Source organism: Monodelphis domestica, chromosome 2 (genome assembly GCF_027887165.1).
Source record: "Monodelphis domestica isolate mMonDom1 chromosome 2, mMonDom1.pri, whole genome shotgun sequence".
In the NCBI taxonomy this organism is placed as follows: Eukaryota; Metazoa; Chordata; class Mammalia; order Didelphimorphia; family Didelphidae; genus Monodelphis; species Monodelphis domestica.
In genome coordinates, this window is record NC_077228.1 from 103,839,072 (window position 1) to 103,854,054 (window position 14,983).

The 14,983-nt window shown below is 43.9% G+C and overlaps 1 protein-coding gene across 8 annotated transcripts in view; it reads left to right on the plus strand.

Moving 5' to 3' along the window:
* The first annotated feature begins 238 nt into the window (after positions 1–238).
* The window catches only part of NAV1 (neuron navigator 1), a 369,462-nt gene continuing 354,717 nt past the window's right edge, over positions 239–14,983 (plus strand). For 4 of the 8 annotated variants that reach the window (XM_056815722.1, XM_056815717.1, XM_056815721.1 and 1 more), the window contains exon 1: positions 240–638. The gene's annotated coding sequence lies outside the window, so the exon portion shown is untranslated. Of the gene's footprint in view, positions 639–14,983 lie in introns of all 8 variants that reach the window. The other 4 variants (XM_056815718.1, XM_056815720.1, XM_056815724.1 and 1 more) reach the window with 3 other exon arrangements.

The following is a 14,983-nucleotide window of genomic DNA, read 5'->3' on the forward strand; positions in this document are numbered from 1 at the left end:
GGCACGGGGAGGGGCGTGGAGAAGGCAAGAAAGGGTTACAGGGAATAGCTTTCCAATGACAAAGTCTGGAAGGGACCCATGCCTCCGCCCCTCTGCGGGTTAAACTGGCACGGGGCGGGGGGGGGGGGGGGGGGGGGGAGAGATCCACAGCAGAGGAGTCCCCTTTCTCCCTCCCTCCCTCCCTCCCTCCCTCAATCCCTCTATCTCCTCCCATCCCGGCAGTGGCCTGGCACACCCACCCCTCCCCTAAGCCAGCAGCATAAAGGGCTGGCGTGTGCCTCGAGGGCAGCGGGTCACATGGCTCCACCTCCTCGCCCGGGGATCCCGGGGGACCTCACTTTGTTCAGGATGCTGCCGAGCGTACCCATTGTGGAGGCACAGCCCTCTGCTGCCTCCGGGCTAGGGCTCTGAGAGGAAGAGGAGGAGGAGGAGGAGGAGGACAAGGACGCAGGCAGACGCCGCCGGCCGCACTTGGGCTCAGGGGCTGGGACTGGCGGCCAGGGGGAGCCCCAGAACAAACTTTGTGAGGCGCGAGGGTACATCCCGGAGGCAGCTCTGAAAGGGAATTAGGTCCAAAAGTGGAAGATGGGCAGCTCCCACCGGCATGCGTAAGCGGACTTGGAGTACAGACCCGAACGGTGAGTGGCTTCTCGCCTGACTCGGTGGCCTCGGGAGGTCCCGGCGTCGGAGTCACTACCGGTTTGGCGGGGTTGAGGGAATCAGAGAAGTCTGACACTTGGGGTTCCAGCTGGGGATGATGGGCAATGCCCAGTCTTGGACAGGGGCTTGGTTTGGCGGAGGGAAGAAAATTGCCGACTGGTGAGTGAGAAAAGGGTAGGAGTTGGGGGGCAGGAGAGACGAGACACGGAGAAACCGAGATTGAATCACAGAGAGAGATAGACAGAGACAGAAACAGAGACAATTAGAGTGAAAGAGGCAGACAGAGACAGAATCACAGAGATAGACAGAGACAGAAACAGACAGAATCACAGAGAGACAGACGGAAAGAGACAAACACAAAGAGAGACAGAATCACAGGGACAAACCGAATCAAAGAGAGACATATAAAGACTGAGGCAGAGACACTGAGGGGGCCAAGGCAGAGACAGACAGAAACAGAGACAAAGAGGCAGACAGAAGCAGAGAAATCTATAGCTGTGCCTGCCTTACTGACAAATATATCGTTTTATATTGGCACTTATTAAAACAGTCAGCTTTAGGACTATCTGTTACAAGCCTTGGTTGTCCCATCCACTTGATATGTATGTAAGTATCTAGAGTTTCTGTGAGGGCAGGCACAAAACGGAGAGTACTGTATTTCCCACACTCCTTCCCACATCTGTAACTCCTAGTCTTAAAGCTCCTAATGCCACTGACCTCTCTCCAGCTTGTTGACCAGTAACAGAGGGCATGAAGAGCCAAAGGGCTAGGGCAGGTGACTTTGTAGGCTGTTTCAGAGCTCACCTCCTATAAAGTCCCTGAGTTTGGGATCAGGAAACATCCCCAATCCCCCAACTTCTCTGTAATAGTTTCTGACCTTCACTCTGCTGCTTTCCTCCCTGGGATGGCCCCTCTTCCTCCCCACCCCCCAAATGTCTGCTGTCTGGAAGCAAAGGAAACTCTTGGGGAATGAAGTATATTAGAGGGTCATTCTAGAGACCTAAATCCTGGGAGGGAAAGGAGTGTGTCACACACACGCACACATTCATTCACTCACAAAAGGCCAGCTCAACTCCATACAGAGCAAATGTGGAAGGCAAGAATTGGGGGGAAGGGGGAAGAGGGAGACAACAAGTCAATTTATCTTAGCAAAGGGAGAACCTTGCTCCCCAGATTACAAGAACATCAGCTGGTAGAGAAACCAGACTTTGCTAGGACATTCACTGGGCTCAGCTGGCTGGCGTCCTAGCAATACGGGAATCAGCTCCATCTTCTTGCTGATGATATGTTGTTTATCTCGTTTCCTGTTTCAATGATTCAAGATGCCATTGGTTCATTGGAACTTAATGCCAAGGATGACTTATATGAGACTGCTGTACAAACAAGAACCTTGCCGGTATTCTCTTCTTTGGTCTTGTGTCTCCAGATTATCTAGCACCAAGGATCTCACCTCCAGATTTCACTTGTGATAGAGACCAGCACATCATACAAGGGGTGTGTGTGTCAGAGCTAGGAAGTTAATTCAGGATTCATTCAGGGTCATTGATTTCCCTTTGTCCAAGGCATTGTTAGAGGCTTTAAAAACTATATCTGTTGAGTATCTTGGTTTCAGTTAGAAGTTTGTATTTTGGTCACTTCTGTTTTGGGGGTTCAGTCTGGACATATCGAAGGCACAGGAAAGCAGAACTATACTCCTCTGCCAAAAAAGTTGTGTCTTGTAGATATATTTGTTTCCAGGACTGGTTTCTAAGGGGAAATCTGATTGTAGCTTCTCTATTTAAATCTGTTACTACCTCATTTTTACATCATGTTTTATGGTTTATAAAGGGCACACTTGCTTGTCATCATAACAACCTTGGAGGTTACATGCTATTATTAATCCTATTTTACAAATGAGGAAACTGAGGCTTAGAGAGACTATGTGACTTGCCCAGGATCATGAAGTTGGTAGTATGTGAGGCAGGAAATGAACTCATATATTTCTGATGTTAAGGTCACAGGTCCCTCTTCTACTTCTCATTGCCTCTGCTTTACACTAACAAGCTGGATAACTTGGATGAAGCTATTTACATATTTTACATCATTGTTTTTTCATTATAGAAAAGGAGTATGAGAAAGCTTGAAGGTGCTTTGAGACTTTCATTGACCTAAGTAGTGGGAAAATACCTTCAAGCCTCACTAACATACTGGATGACCTTGGATAAGTTACTTTCCCTTTCTAGACCTCAGTTTCTTCATCCATAAAATGAATGGGTTAGAGTAGATGGTCTCTGAGATCCTTTCTAACTCAACAAATATTGTCATTCTAAACTTCCATGAGTCCTCACTGGAACCCCCAACTCAAGATTTTAACCCAAGAGCTGATAGTAAAACATTTAGTTTCACCTTTTATTTTGTGAATCCTGGCCTGAAGCAAGGCTACTGCTGTTCAGTTTGAGAAGGAAAACTACTTGGAGTCTGGCCAGCTTCAAACATTTTGGCATTATCTGGGTTCTGGGTTTCTCAGGCTGGGAGTATAGCCTCTTGGGGGAGCCTCTGAGGAAAGCTGAAGTATTGTTTTTCCTTTTCTTGTCTAATCCTCCCCCACTCCCAGCCCAACTAGCCCACATCCTCTGGAAGAAGCCTCTGGGGTCTCCTTCAGCTCTGGCTCAAAGGAAAGGAACACCCTAGCCTAGGAAGGTCTCCTGACTGTCTTAAAAATTCTCTCTCTCTCTCTCTCCCTCTCCCTCTCCCCCTCTCTCTCTCCCTCTCCCTCTCCCCCTCTCTCTCTCCCTCTCCCTCTCCCTCTCCCTCTCTCTCTCCCTCTCTCTCTCTCCCTCTCTCTCTCTCTCTCTCTCTCTCCCTCTCTCTCTCTCTCTCTCTCTCTCTCTCTCTCTCTGTGTGTGTGTGTCTTTGTTTGTGTCTCTGTCTCTCTATCTGTCTGCCTCTCTCTTGCCTTTAAAATCCTATCTGAAGTAGAGCAGTGATGAATGGTATAAGCAATGGTAGCTAGTATTTAGAATGTCCCTAGTGTTGCTTCTATAGAACTCTCTGCAGATGTTACCTAGGAGCAAATGTTACTAACCAAGGGAGGAACAGAAACCCTGCAAGGGATAAGTGTTGCAGGCTTTCCAAAGAAGTCAACCACTTGCCCCTAGTGCCTCTGGGTAGAGGGAACAGAGAGAACTCAGAAATGGAGCAATACTTGGCAAAAGTACCATCTTTTCAGGCCTTTGTTCTTTAGCTCTACTCACCATAGAAGAATAATTTAAAGCATTTGTCTTTCTTTCTTCTGGAATGTTTATATATCAGCACATACATTTATGTATAAATACATACATATAGATATTCATGCATACATATATGTGTAGATACACACATATATTTATATAAGTATCAGTTAATTCTAAAACAGAGATTACCACAGGAACCAGTCTTCTAAATCTAATCTGTTCCCTTGACCTCCCAAGAAGGCTGACTCAGGCCTCACTAGGACATTCCAGTTTCCTCTGAGGTGGTAGGGATTTTGATACTCTGTTTCCTGTGTTTCCTGAGACGTGAAAAGAAGCCGGATGACTGAACCCTGAGCCACTCAGATAGACCAGTGAAAGCTACTCCCTGACTCAGTACCCTATTCAAATCTCACATGCCTTCTCCCAAATCCACTTACAGAACTCGAATTTTAATAGGAGATGCAATTCCATAAAAGAAAATTTAAAGGTACTAAATGCATCTGGCCTGGCACAAGCCCATGAATACCAGGATATTTTCACTTCAAAGGATTCTGAGATGATGTATTGAGGCCCAGCCCTCCAAGGATTCTTTCATTACTGCTATTTGTAGCTAGAAAAGTAGGGCGATTGAGAGAGTTAATATGAAGTACTCAAGGCATGACCCCTAACCCCTGGGGGAGTCAGCATCCAAGATGGACTTCTCATTCAGGTGCCCAGGAGTCCCACTCTCCGGCTTAACTCATCCGCACCCAGGGAAATTCAGCAGGTTTGAAACTTAGATATATAAGGTAGCAGATTCCCATGGTTGTCAAAGTCAAGAATCAGTAAGACCAAAGGAGTGAATTGAGTCATTTTGCTGATTTTTCACTGAGGACCATTAACTAGGAATCTCTCAATGTCTTTACCCAACTGCTCTACATCTTCTTAAACAATAGGAACTGTGGATGCATGATTGCTCAACTTTATATAAATTCACATGACCTCAAAATAGGTTGTATTGGAGGATAATCCATGATAACTTGGTGGTGATGACAAAGTGGTGGTGGTGGTAGCAGCAGCAGCAGCAGCAGCAGCAGCAGCAGCAGCAGCAGTAGTAGTAGTAGTAATAGTAGTAGTAGTAGTAGTAATAGTAGTAGTAGTAGTAGTAATAGTAGTAGTAGTAGTAGTAGTAGTAGTAGTAGTAGTTAGTAGTAGCAGTAGCAGCAGCAGCAGCAGCAGCAGCAGCAGCAACAGCAGCAGTAGTAGTAGTAGTAGTCTGCTACTGAAATTGCATCTAGGCTATTTGTAGTGAGTCTATGGAAGATGCATTTATATTCTGATACTTCTATTCAAATCCCAAAACAGTTAATTTTCTCTACCTTTGCAATAGTCCACAAAACATTAAGTACATTTCTAATAATAATAGATAGCATTTGTATAGAACCTTAAGGTTTGCAAAGTACTTTATAATTATGGTCCTCATAACAACCAAAGAAGGTGGGTGCTATTTTGATCTCCATTTTATAGATGAGGAAACTGGAAAAAAAACCCAGAGATTAAGCAATTTGCCGAGCACCACATAGTTTGTAAGTATCTGAGCCCAGATTTGAACTCAGATTTTCCTGAGTCCAAGTCCAATACTTTGTAGCCAAGTGACACATTGGTTGGCTAAGTGGTACCATAGATAGAGTGCTGGACCTGGAGAAAGGAAGACCCAGTTCAAATATGGCCTCTAGCACTTACTAGCTGTGTGCCCTGGACAAGTCACTTAACCCCCAATTCTACATTTGCAAAGTAGACAAAGATTGTTGTGAAGATCAAATGAGATAATAATTGTAAAGCACTTAGCACAGTACTTTATGTACATATAAAGTACTGTATAATGTTTGCTATTTAGTATTATTATCTGCTACACATTTGAGAGGTAAGTAACAGATGGATAGAAAACAATGGGAAATTCTTTTATCTATCCCATTCCAAGGACTTTTTCTATTTTAATTCTGCCCCAAAAGATGAGAACAAGATTCATAATAATGATGGTGATGATGCTAATAATAACTGACATTTATATAATAACCAGCTAGCATTCACATATCACTTTAGGGTTTTTTAAATGTTAGACATATGTTATCCAGAACTTTCATACTACAAAATGTCTTTACAGGGAGTATCTCATTTGACCCTCACCCCTAACAACCCTGGGAGGCAGATCCTTTAGGGATTATTGTCCTCACTTAAAGATGATCAGATTTAGAAAACTAGTTATCCTATTGCAAAGGAAGCAAATGTATTGTATAATTGAATTCAACTAAAAAAAAAACATTTGTTAAGAACATGCTATATGCAAGGCACTGTGCTCGGCTCTGGGGACACAAAGACAAATTAAAATAAAAACCAGCCCCTGTCCTCAAGTAACTTACATTCTACTAGTACTTTATATATCGATGAGTGAATTTTTGTTCAGTCATTTTTTTCAGTTGTATCTGACTCTTCATGATTCCATTTGGAATTTTCTCAGCAAAAATACTGGAATAATCTGCCATTTCTTTTTCTAGTTCATTTTACAGATGAGGAAACTGAGCCAAACAGTATTAAATGACTTTCCCAGAGTCATACAGCTAGTGTTGAAGACAGATTTGAACTCAGGAAAATGAATTTCCCTGACTCCAGATCTGGCACTCTACCCACTGTGCTACCTAGCTGCCCAAGTGAATTTTACATAAATAAGTAAAAACCTCCAGTTTTAGTGCTTTTAAAGTTTACAACAGCACTAAGACTTTTAGAGTACTATGTGTAATACAATGTAAAGAGGGAGAAAACACTAACATTTTAGGAGTATCGAGGATCTTGTAGGATATGGCACTTGCGATGAGCTTGAAGTAAGCTAAAGATTCTGAGCCAGAGATGAAGAAGATGTACCTTTCAGGTAGGAGGGAACAGCACATGCAAAAACTCAGAGATGGGAGGTATATACTTCTGGAAACAGTGGGTAGAGTTCATGAAGGGAATAATGTAAAATAAATCTGAAAAGGTTGGCTGTACTATAAGACAATTGAGTAGAACAGTGACTAGAGTGCTGTACCTAAGGAAGATTCCTTAGGTTCAAATCTGAGTTTAGACACTTATTAGCTGTGTGACTCTGGACAAGTCACTTACTCCCGTTTGCTTTAGTTTCCTCATCTATAAAATATGAGCTAGAGAAGAAAATGACAAACCACTCCTATATCTTTGCCAAAAAATCCCAAATGGGGTTATAAAGAGTCTGACACGACTGAAATGAAACAACAGGCTGAACTATGAAAGGCTTTAAATACCAGGCTGGAGACTTTGTCCCATAAACAATACGGATCAACTGAAGCTTCTAGATAAGGGAAGAGACCATCCAACTTATAGTTTAGAAAGCTCTTTTGGCAGTTGTGTGGATGGTGAGTTAAGGACCAAAGTCACAAGAGGAAGGGGGTCTAGAGAGGAAAGGGGAATGGCAGGGCAGTGATGGCAAACCTTTTGTGGGGTGATGTGAGAAATGTCTTCAGGAGTCCATGGAGAAGGGGAGGGGAGCAGCCTGGACCTGAGTCCCTCTGGCTTTCTAGTAATGAACTCTGGTGAACTCTGTGCTGAGGGCAAAGACACATGTGGCTACAAAGAGGGGCTCTGTGCCATAGGTTTGACACCACAGGCATAGGGCATGGTCAGCTAAGTGGGTTTATTTATATTACCATAGGAATAAGAACTGGGACTATGATTTCACCAATACAGGGAACTCCCAGATGAGGAATATCTCTCTACCACTATGGGTAGGCACTATTTTCAGCAACTTACTGTCTTAAAGAGTTGCAGACTGGAAAATCAACATGCAATCCAGAAAAAAAGAAAAATTAAGAATAAAAAAAGAATAAAGGAGCTACCTAGAGAAGTGAAAGATTAAGTACCTTACTCAGGGTCATTCACCCTTTATGAATCAGAAGCAGGTTGAACCTAGGTCTTCCTGGCTCTGACTGACTCTATCCACCAGGTCATAGCTGCCTTTATGTCCCAATGACAAATAATTTTGTTCTCTGGTTTTCAGTATTAGTAATACCTTTTCTCCTAGTTTATTATAATGAAGATAGTCCAGAACTGATGTGCAAAGAAGAATATTTCTATTGACAGAGTTGGGCCAAAATACCAACTGTTCCCTTTCTGTCTCTGCTATAAAAAAAGAGGCAAGACAGCTGATCCAGGATGCCTCTGTTTAGGTTAATGGAAGGCCCCAAACCTCTGGCAGATGCCTGCCTTATCTCTCATTTACTCTGATCCTCCACTTTCCCCTTGCCCTCTCCAAAGTTCTGGAAATGAAGGAATGACTTCTATGGCCTCCCCTTAGCTGCCTTCTGACCGATGTGTGCTAGGACCTAGTGTTAGACCTGTTCCTTCACCCCTACTCCCTTTTCTGGATTTTCTCAGCCTCAGTAAGCAGTTATGTGTGTCTGCATTGCTCTCTCCCTCCCCAGCTGGGAGGGACTAGGAGACCTGCGTAATCTCCACCAAACACTTAGCTATCTCAAGGGAGATAGAAGGCTCGGTGAGACTGGGAGTGCATAAACAGCCAGCACTCGTGCTAATGGGGTCTGGGCTGCTGCTCCCCCTGCTGCCAGACAGCAGGCTGAACTGTACAGACCTCTGTTCAGAGTCAGTTTTCATCAGAGGGTGGACCATCTTTGCCCCTGGCCCCCAGGGTGGCATGATTGGAGGCCCTCAGGGCTATAGCCAAAAAAATATCCTATGAGTAATTTAGGGAAGTTGCCCAGAAATCATTTGGGAGTTTTATATTGAGCCTTAATGTCCTCTTTTCCCTGGATGTAGCTTTCAGATGGAAAGTTGGGAAAAAAAAACAAATAAGAATTTGTTTTGTGACTCGTTAATTTTTCATACAATCAAATTACTTTTAAGTGGCAAGGCAATCTGTTTGATACCCTTTCCTGATATTTTCTGTCCTGGAGCTTCCTGACTTGGCTGCCTTACCAGGCATTCTATACATTATTCCCCCATCACATGAATCTTCATCCCCCCAAACTGACTCACTTCCTATTCTTCTCATTTAGTATGCCATCTCCCCCTTTCCAAGGCCTTTGCATTTGACTGCGCCCATGCCTGGAATTCACGTCCACTTAGCATCTGCCAGTTCAAATCCTATCGCCTACAGGGGGCCCTTCCTGATGCCCCCAAGTGATAAAGTCTCCCCCTAAAATGACCTTGTATTGATCTTATATTTGCTTATATGGGTGCATGTTGTCTCCTCTGTTAGAATATAAGCGCCTTATGGGCAGAGACCGTTTCATTTTTGTCATTTTATTTCCTTTGAGTGATAAAAAAAAAATGCTTAACTAATACTGGTTGATTGATAATGAATACATGTTCATCATACATTTGTTGTTGTTCAGTTGTTCCAGTCATGTTCAACTCTTCATGGTCTCATTTGGGATTTTCTTGGCAGGGATATTGAAGTAGTTTGCCATTTGCTTCTCCAGCTCATTTACAGATGAGGAAACTGAGGCCAAAAGGGTTAAGTGACTTACCCAGGGTCACACAGCTAGTAAGTGTCTGAGAGCACATCAGCAGCCTTCCTGATACCAGATCTGGCACTCTATGCACTATGATGCCTTCCCCTCTTCTAACATTTAGGGACATTAATTTTATGATGTGCCAAGACATCCTCCCTGATCATTTGTTGTGTCTTTACCAACAGCTAGCCTTCTACATACCCACTCCTTGGAGACCCACATTTTATTGCTACCCACTTATGCTCCACTTCCCTATTTTTTTCAGCATGAAATCGCAATAATGGATCAGTTAACACCACACCAAGCTCTGAGTCATCTCTCTACTTCCCTTCAGCAACCAGAGAGGCCACTCTAGGGACCTTCAGAGCCACGAAAGAATAGGGAGGAGGACAAGAGCAGTGAAAATGATTTTGATGGCCTTACACCCATGCTCATTATCCGATCCTAACAAAGACCTCTGTTTTGGGTGCCAGGGCTAGGCTTTAGGGGAAGCTGCTTTGGGGTGGGAGGACCCCTTAGAAAGTGAGAAATCAACAGCACATAAAGGACACTTCTCTGGAGGGTGAGTGTGCTTCGTGAGAAGGGTTAGGCCATAGGTTCATAAATTTAGAGCTGGAAGAGATGGTAGAGGCCATCAGATCCCTTCATTTTACAAAAGAAGTAAAGTGATGACCAGGTGAAAATAATAATTGTAAGGTAGCAGAGTAGATAGAGCTTTAGGCCTAGAGAGGGGAGGAATTGGTTGTAAATCCAACCATAGACCCTGGGTAAGTCACTTAACACCATTTGCCTTGCCCTTGCCCTTCTGTCTCAGAGTTGTTACTAAGATAGAAAATAAGGGTTTTTAAGAAAAAAATAATAATTTCTAGCATTTGTATAGTACCTTAAGGTATACAAAGCATTTTACAACTCCTCACAACAACCTAGAGAGGTAGGTGCTATTATTATCCCCATTTTACAGATGAGGGACCTGAGGCAGAAAGCAGTGAAGTGACTTGTCCAAGGTCACACAGTTAATAAGCATCTGTGGTCAAATTTGAACTTGGATCTTCTTGACTCTAGGTTTAGCACTGTCCATGGGTCATCTGACTGCCCCTTAGTAGTAAGTAAACCCCAGAGGCAGGACTTGAACCTACCTGGTTCTTCCTTACATCAAGGTTGATCTCCCAGACTCCCAGTTGTGATATGTTCTATTTTACCCATCACTAGTCTTTCTAGCAATGGGCTCTTAACCTGAAGCTGTAAATTAGGATTTAAAACTATTTAATATTTGATAGTTGTATTTAGCATAATTAGCAAATTCCCTTTGTAATTTTATACATTTTAACACATTACTCTGAGAAAAGGGGTCCATAGACTTCCCCAGACTGCTCAGGGGGCCATGACCCAGAGAAGGCTAAGAGGGGCAGCTAGGTCACAGAAGTGATGGAGTGCTAAGCCTGGAGCTGGGAGGTCCTGGGTCCAAATCTGCCCTCAGATATTTCCTAGTTGGCTGACTCTGGGCAAGCCACTTAACCCCAGTCGCTTGGCCCTTGCTCTTCTTCTGTCTTAGAATGGATACTAAGACAGAAGATAAAGGTTTATAAGAAAAGAAGGCAACTAAGAACTCTTTGCTTTAGGCACTCTGCCTAAAGAGTGGAAATAACTTGACTACTTGCCATATGATAAACTGGGACTTTCTGTTGCCTTAGGGATCTGCTTTAAGCTAAGGATGAGTCAAGAAGATAATGGATCGGTTTCCCACTTGCCTTTGGTCTCCGTAGCCCTAGATCTTCCTGGTTTTCTTGGGACCTTTGCTGAGCACAATTCTTGCTGAGCCCCCATAATGTTTGTACCTGTCCTGGCAAAGCTGGCTCAGACCTCGATTTCCTCTTGACAGTGTGATTACCATGCCCCCTTCTTGGGTCAGGCAGAGGGGCCCATCCAGAGTTGGCAAAGGAGCAGTAGGAGAGTCAAGCCAGGCTGTATCCATGAGAAGCCAGCTGCTCAGCCATCTGCACACCGGCCTCTAAAATAGGCTAATCATATTGGCATATAGTGGGGGGCACTTCCTGAGCGACCATGAACCCCAAGGGCTCCAAGAGGGAGGGGATACATACAGCAGCAAACTGAGAAGAGAGAGTGAACCCTGTCTGGGGAAAGATGTGTGTCTGTTCTGAAATGTATGGTCTTACCCTGGGCTACTCAGCCTGCCAGACTGCAAGCCTCTGGGGGTGATGGGGGTGGGGAGACTGGCTAGGGCTTTGTTCAGTACATCCCATCTATTGTCCCTCCTGGCCCGTGTTTCTAGGGCGTTATAAATAGTACGGGAGCCAGCAGGAAAATCCACAGATGTGACTGCAGGGAAAGAGGTGGGTGGGTAGGAGAGAGAGGATGTAGGATAGTGAGAGATTTGAAATGATGGGAGAGAAACTGATGGACCTGAGTGCAGTACAAACTGGAGCTGTCTCCATGGCAATGGACCACTGCAGGAGGGCCCAGTCTAAGAGATGCTCCAGGGAGCTCCTCAGGCCCAGGAATCAAACATCAGACTGACAGATTATGAAGCCAGAAAAGTCCCTTGCTGGGAGTCAGACCTGACCTGCCTGTTCCCTTCTCTAGCCTCTGTCTCTGCACAGCTCAGAGAGAAACCACACCTCCACTGCCCACCCCCCACCCCCACCCCAGTCACAGACTCCCTAAATTGTTGTCCCCTTTTTAGAGTCCCATCTTAAATCCCTCTGCTATGTGTAATGTACCTGGAGGCAGCTGTCAAATTGCCTGGGAGTAATAGGCATAGAATAAATACAAGAGAATTCCCTCTTTCCAAAGCATACTGCATGGAGGGAACAGGAAGGACTCTTATTTCCTCTGCCCTTCTCGGGGGCCCCTCCATCAATCAATAGCAAGCATTTAGTGCCTTTTGAATGCCAAGCACTGTGCTAGGCACTACAAATACAGAGAGAAAAAGGGAAAAAAGCCTGCACCTCCAAGAAGATTGTGACCTCCCCAGACCTTGAATGTAAATAACATGTATTAAATGTGGTCAGTCAGAATCTGAGGCTATCATACTAGGGGGATAAGAAGAACTTCGGTGTAGACCTGGGAATCTTCTCAGCCTTCCAGCTCCTATTTCTTTGTTCTCCAGATTCCCGGATCCTGAGTTCTTTGGCTGAATCAGTTAGAGACCCATAAAACAGATTAGAAGGACCTCATAGAACATCTAGTCCAACAGGACCATCCTGGTAATAAGTGCCAGTCAGGATTCAGATTTGGCTCCTCTGATTACAGAGGGCTCTTTCCATGTTATATGAGGAGGGGGAGGTTAATAATAGGTGGCATTTACTTAGATAGCATTTTAAAATTTGTCAAGCACTTTACACAAGGGTAGCTAGATGGCACAGTGGATAGAGAACCAGATATGGAGACAGAAGGTCCTGGTTTCAAATCTAGCCTTGGACATTTTTTGGGCAACTCACCTAACTCAAATTGCCTAGTCCTTATGGCTCTTCTGCCTTGGAACCAATACTTAGTATTGATTCTGAAATGGAAGGTAAGGGTTTAAATGAAAATTTTAGCCTCTGCCATCTACTACCCATGTGACTTTGGGCAAATCACTTCCTCTATCTAGGTCTCTGTTTCCTCCTCTACAAATGAGGAGATTTGACTAGATGATCTCTGAAATCCCTTTATAATTTATTTTATTTTAACCAATTGCATGTATCAACAGTGAAATCCCTTTCTAGTGCTAAATCCTACATGACCTGCCAAAGGCCACACAGTGAGTAGCTTACTGGCAAAATATGACCTGGAACCCAAGCCCCTGACCCACAGTCTAGTTCTCCTCCTCCCCCACCATGCTTCCTCCAATCCCCTGTCACAGTGGGCAGCTAGAAGACTGGGAGAAAAGGTCACTGGTTCCCCTGCAGAACTGAAACTTGTTCTCAGATATAATCTGAGTTGGCCCAGCTGGTCCATCCGCTTCCCTGGGAGGTCTGCTCAGGAGAGTAATCCTGAGATGAGTACAAGATGCTGAATTACCTTGCCGTTGGAATGGGAAAGATAGAGGCAGAGGTGAAGGGGGGGGGGTTATATTTTATTACCAAAGTATCACTTTCATATCTAAAGGCAGGGGAATAACTAGTGTTGTTTAGTCATTTCAGTCATTTCTGACTCTTTGTGACCCCATTTAGGATTTTCTTGACAAAGATGGTTTGCCGTTTCTTTCTCTGCTTCATTTTATAGTTGAGGAAATTGAGGCAAATAGGGTGAAGTGACTTATCCAGAATCATACAGTTAGTAAATATCTGGGACTAGATTTGAACTCTGGAGTCTTCCTGACTTAAAGTCTGGCATTCTATCTACTAGCTGCCCCAGAGTGATAACTACTATAGGTCAAATGATGCTTTGCCTCACCTGTTCACACCTGGCTGAACTTCCTCCCCATGGCCATCACTATCCCTACACCTAGCTTCATAGCCTAGACCAACATGCCACAATTATCCCACCATCCACTTCAGGTATAGTTCTCCCTCCCAAGAGAAGGGCAGACTGGTCCTCTAACTTGAAGGGGATAGAGGAAGGGATAGGGATAAGGCCTTAGGATAGGGATGCTGTAAAGAAAGGGATCCTGGACTGGTAACCTTTTCCCAGAGCCTGCCCTAACTCTTACTCCCATATCGCCATAAAACAACATGGTTGAATTTTCCTCTGCTCTACTGCCCCCTGGGAAAAATTCCTACTTCCAGCCCTTCTGATAGGTGATGACACATGTCTGTTTTCAAAGAAATGGGCAGGACTCCAGAGCACTCACCTTCTGCCATAGTGAATGTGACACAACTCATTTGTATTATATTCTTCAAAGAGAAACTGGGTAGTAAATGATCATCCTCATCATCCTAAAGCCTTTATGGCCCAACATGGTACAGCTATCTTAAGTGTCAAGTGTGTGCAGAGACCCATGATAAGAAATTAGAGGATCACTTTCCTTTTCAAGTGGAGCCTAGATGGCTCCTGGATGGCAAGGTTTAGATAAGCCACGAGCCACTGGGCGACTCAGTGAACATGCTCCGCCAGGCTTGAAAATTAGAGGACATGGGTTCAAATTTGACCTCAGACAATTCCAAGTCACAACCCCAATTGCCTAACCCTTACCACTTTTCTTCCTTGGAACCAATACTTAGCAGTGATTCTTAGAAGGTAAGGATTTAAAAAAAAAAAAGATAAACTATAATCCTGGCATCCTGGATTATAAAGTCTACTAAAGAATCAAGACCCTGATGTGAATTATTGTGAACTCCTTGGAAGCAGACATTATTTCATGTATTCCCAGTACATAGCACACAGCAGGAATCAAATGCTTGTTAATTGATTGACTGATATACAATATAAACCTCTCAATTCATGCAGAGTGAATTGTGCTGACAGAATCTCTTCCTGGTATGGACTTAATGTTTATAACAGATAACACGAATATGAATAGACATGGAACATACTTTAAAATGACTGAATAACAAATGGTGAATGGAAATTTTAAGTAAACAAGGTTAACAATTTGAATAGTACATGAATGAATGATAAAAAACAGTTATTAAGTGCTCACAATTTTCCAGG